This window comes from Gadus chalcogrammus, chromosome 8 (assembly GCF_026213295.1).
Source record: "Gadus chalcogrammus isolate NIFS_2021 chromosome 8, NIFS_Gcha_1.0, whole genome shotgun sequence".
NCBI classification, from domain to species: Eukaryota; Metazoa; Chordata; class Actinopteri; order Gadiformes; family Gadidae; genus Gadus; species Gadus chalcogrammus.
The window spans coordinates 24,520,633-24,525,224 of record NC_079419.1 but is presented as its reverse complement, the minus strand read 5'-3'; the positions used below and the strand labels follow the sequence as shown (position 1 = coordinate 24,525,224).

General features: G+C 46.6%; 1 non-coding gene across 1 annotated transcript; it reads left to right on the top strand.

Moving 5' to 3' along the window:
- The first annotated feature begins 295 nt into the window (after positions 1-295).
- On the top strand, positions 296-415 carry LOC130388412 (5S ribosomal RNA). Its single transcript, XR_008896436.1, has one exon. It is a non-coding gene; the product is annotated as a 5S ribosomal RNA (ribosomal RNA).
- The last annotated feature ends 4,177 nt before the right edge of the window (positions 416-4,592 follow it).

The following is a 4,592-nucleotide window of genomic DNA, read 5'->3' as shown; positions in this document are numbered from 1 at the left end:
CATATTATCTTTTTTCTTTTCTTCTTCTTTTTTTTTTTGACTCAAGGAGGGCGGCGCCCTATCGCCCTCTATTGGCCGGCCGCCCCTGTTCTTGATGTCCCTGGTGTTCGTTGGCCTCTGCATGGTAAACTCTTCCTGTTACGACTTTGTCTTCCCTCCTCTCCTGTTGTCCATCAAGAGTCTTGCCAATGGACCTTTTCAGTGTCTGATTGGTCCTCTCATCCAGTCCGTTGGTCTGTAATAACCGCAAAGTACAAGCAAGGGTAATAGAGAATTAAAAGAGTGTCACAGTTATTTTTACCGGCCATACCACCCTGAACACGCCCGATCTCGTCTGATCTCGGAAGCTAAGCAGGGTCGGGCCTGGTTAGTACTTGGATGGGAGACCGCCTGGGAATACCAGGTGCTGTAAGTGGTGTCGGGTGGTGGCCAATAGGTGGCACTCTTCCCTCTGGCCCCTTCACTCTTCAATCCCGATGCCCCAGTGCAGTGATGGGGACACTGTGCTGTGGAAGGTGCCGTCCTTCGGAGGAGATGTAAAACCGAGGTCCTGACTCACTGTGGCCATAAAAGATCCCAGGACACTTATCGCAAAGAGTAGGGGTTTCCCCGGTGTCCTGGCCCAACCAGGCTCATTCAATCTGGCCCCCTAATAATCCTCCTGTACAATTGGCTGACTCATCAATTCCCTCATTCTCCACCTCAAGCTGGTGTGTGGTGAGTGTTCTGGCGCAGATTGGCTGCCGTGCATCACCCAAGTGGGTGCTACACACTGGTGGTGGTGAGTTAGGTCCCCCCCTTCTGTAAGCGTCTTTGGGTCATTGAAAAGCGCTATATAAATATAATGAATTAGTTATTAATTATATGTATAAGTTAATAGTAACATTATTTAGAAGCTTATCGATCTTTCTTTTATGTCAGTTATATTACTTTAATACACAGCTTTGTTGAATACTTGATTCTGATTGGTCAATTAGGGCATTCTACGGACTGTTATTTCTGTATAGCAGACCGCTGCTATGAATAACAGACTTTTGCTATGGACGCCATTCTTATCATATTCGCGTCGGGGTCCTGCATCACCCTGTTGGGGTTTATTTCTCAATAATGACTGTCTCACTGTACATTATCGCATACAAAATATACACTATACCTGAGGATGGTCCGCTGATGTGATTCGGTGCTTGACACCAAACTCCTCAAAAAGGGACTTGTTTACCTGAATTAAAGGGACTCTCACCTTTGTTGCATTTGAGAATTACAGCACATTCAAATTATCCCGCCTTCCTCCAATGCCCCACCCCCTAAGCGTTATTTTTACAAAGTACAAAACTAAGCGTTATTTTTTAGTAGTACAAAAGTTCTAGACTCCCATGGGTTGTGTTTAGACTCCCATGGGTTGTGTTTAGACTCCCAGGGGTCATAATATCTACCAGGGGTCTAGTAAACAAGAAATTTAGCAGGTGGCTCACGTTTCGAGGCCCCATGTTGAAGGACAGTGGTCCCACTGAGTATAAGAAAGGTGTATATTTATGTTACGCCCCCCCTGGTGGCTCGGAGTAGGACGCAACATAAGGGCAACAGGTTTGGGCAAGTGAGGGTGCAGTCGCACAAAATCCAGGACAAAAGGTGAATTCAATATAAAGTGTTTATGTACAAAAAAGGCAACACAGGGATCAACAAGGACTATCAGTGGCACCAAAGAAAAGAACATAACAAAACCCACCCCCCCATTGACAGGTGCTTTGCACCCAAAAAGTACAGTGGGTGGTGCTCACTCTAACCTAGGGTATTAACAACTGGTAAACCTACGTGAATGAAATATGTAAACCCCAGGGTATCTTACCTATCCTTATTGACCCTGTGCGCACAACAAAATAATTAACAAAGACAAAGACAAAACTAAAGTAGGCTGCTAACAACTAAAGTAATAAGGTTTAAACAAACGTGTAACAACTAAAGACAATACAATAAACCAACAAAGAAACCAAGCACTCGCAAGCACTAGTAAACACTAGCAAACACTAGCAAACACTAGCAAACACTAGCAAAAACAAGCCAACAGAGCTCAACCAAAGCTCTGCCACAGCTCAAACCAAAGCACTCCCCCCTGACAAACAAACACAGGACTATTTAAAGGGGAATGGTTGATGGGAGATCTGGAACAGGTGTGGTGATTTGGTGATCGGGAACAGGTGCGCACATCTGAGAACTTGGAGAATGAAAACAGGAGGAGGAGACAGAACAACAACACAAACATACTACACAAAACAGAACACAATACATGTAGGCCTATACCATGTATAACATATAAGACATACAGAACACTGTACGTAACAGAGCATTACAAACAGAGTAGCAGGACAACGTAGCGTCTGAGGCCGAAATGGGTCCCCTAATCGGACTGAATGGTGCGGTTGTTTGCCAACGGTCTGGAGTTCTTCCTGGAGCTCCAGATTAGCGGGACAACGTCGCGTCTGAGTCCGAAATGGGTCCCGTAATCGGACTGAGTGTGGCGGTTGGTTGCCAACGGTCTGGAGGTCTTCCTGGAGCTCCAGATTAGCGGGACAACGTCGTGTCTGAGTCCGAAATGGGTCCCGTAATCGGACTGAGTGTGGCGGTTGGTTGCCAACGGTCTGGAGGTCTTCCTGGAGCTCCAGAGTAGCGGGACAACGTCGCGTCTGAGTCCGAAATGGGTCCCGTAATCGGACTGAGTGGTGCGGTGGGGTGCCAACGGTCTGGAGGTCTTCCTGGAGCTCCAGAGTAGCGGGACAACGTCGCGTCTGAGTCCGGTTTGGGTCCCGTAATCGGACTGAGTGGTGCGGTTGGGTGCCAACGGTCTGGAGGTCTTCCTGGAGTTCAAGAGTAGCGGGACAACTTCGCGTCTGAGTCCGAAACGGGTCCCCTAATCGGACTGAGTGGTGCGGTTGGTTGCCAACGGTCTGGAGGTCCTGAGAATCATCCAGGGGAGCGGGACCACTTGGCTTCTGAGGCCGAATCGGGTCCCCTTGTCGGACTGAATGGTGCAGTTGGTGGCCAACAGTCTGGAGGTCTTCCTGAGGCTCCAGAGGAGGGTAACTCTGTGAGTCTGAGTCTGAGATGAGTCCCCTAATCGGACTGAATGGTGCAATTGGTGGCCAACAGTCTGGAGGTCTTCCTGAGGCTCCAGAGGAGGGTAACTCTGTGAGTCCGAGTCCGAGATGAGTCCCCTAATCGGACTGAATGGTGCAGTTGGTGGCCAACAGTCTGGAGGTCTTCCTGAGGCTCCAGAGGAGGGTTACTCTGTGAGTCTGAGTCCGAGATGAGTCCCCTAATCGGACTGAATGGTGCAGTTTCAGTACGCCGTGGACCACTTTGGTCTGCCATCGTCAGTCGCTACGGTCGCTACGGTCTCTACTCGCTACTGTCTGCCGTGGAATCAAAACAAACCCTCTATTTGAGGACGCGCCTTGAGGACGCGGGCCCGAATGCGCCACAAGAAGCAGACGGAAAACCTTAGCTGTGTTCGAAATCGCTCCCTATCCACTCACTCACTATTTCCTATATAGTGTTCATGATATAGTGCACTATTTAGGGAACGAACAATTCCTTGTTTAATTAATTATGAATGTTAAATATTCTATGTTAAATCCCAAATAAATTGTTGACATTTCTAAACGAAAGCCGGAGACTCCATCATTAAATGTATTCGTTTTCGCTGTAATTCAGCTTCTTCTTCTCCTCCGGGAAAACACGACCGCATTGCATTGTGGTATACGGGAGTAACATGTAGGGTACATCGTATGTACCCTATTTTAAGTCCACTATATAGTGCCCTATATAGTGGACCACTGAGAATTCGAACACCCTACAAAATGGCGTGCACCCTATTTAGTGCACTACATCCATGATAGGGAACGATTTCGAACACAGCTCTTATATATCCATGCAGCAAACAGATAGGTCTGTCGGCCAATAAGGTCCTTCGGTCCGAAGAATTTTATTGGTTGAAGTTTTCACTAAATATTATGAGAGTAAAACAATTGTTTGTTTTTACTCCTGGTGGGTCTGTCTTGCATATTAGAGTGTTATTACCTTATTAATACCAATTTAACCTTATCCAAAAAAAGTGTAAAAATGCAACAAAGGTGAGAGTCCCTTTAAGGAATTCAACAGTTATTAGATTTCTTGTTTGCCAGTGTTAATCAATCACTGTTAAAAGACACATCTACATGTGTAAATACTTCACCTTGTTCCATAATTCACGACCCTGGTCTGTCAAGATGACCTCAGGAGAACCATGGGTGTAGAAAATGTCCATCATAGCCTGTGGAACATCAAAAGAAGCTGAAATCATTCTTCACCCCACCCCCCCAAAAAAAATAAACCAAACTTTTCTGTCGGTTGTAACAACATTCTGCATTCACAATATATGGCTACGCTGCAAATGTTGCTATGATTTACACACCTGTGATGTTGCAGTCTTGTCCTTGATGGGCCTGGCCTCCACCCACTTGGTGAAGAAGTCAGTTGCTGTCAGACAGAAGCGGTTCCCATTCTGTGAGGCTTTGAATGGTCCAATTAGGTCAACACCTATAGGGACAGACATAAAC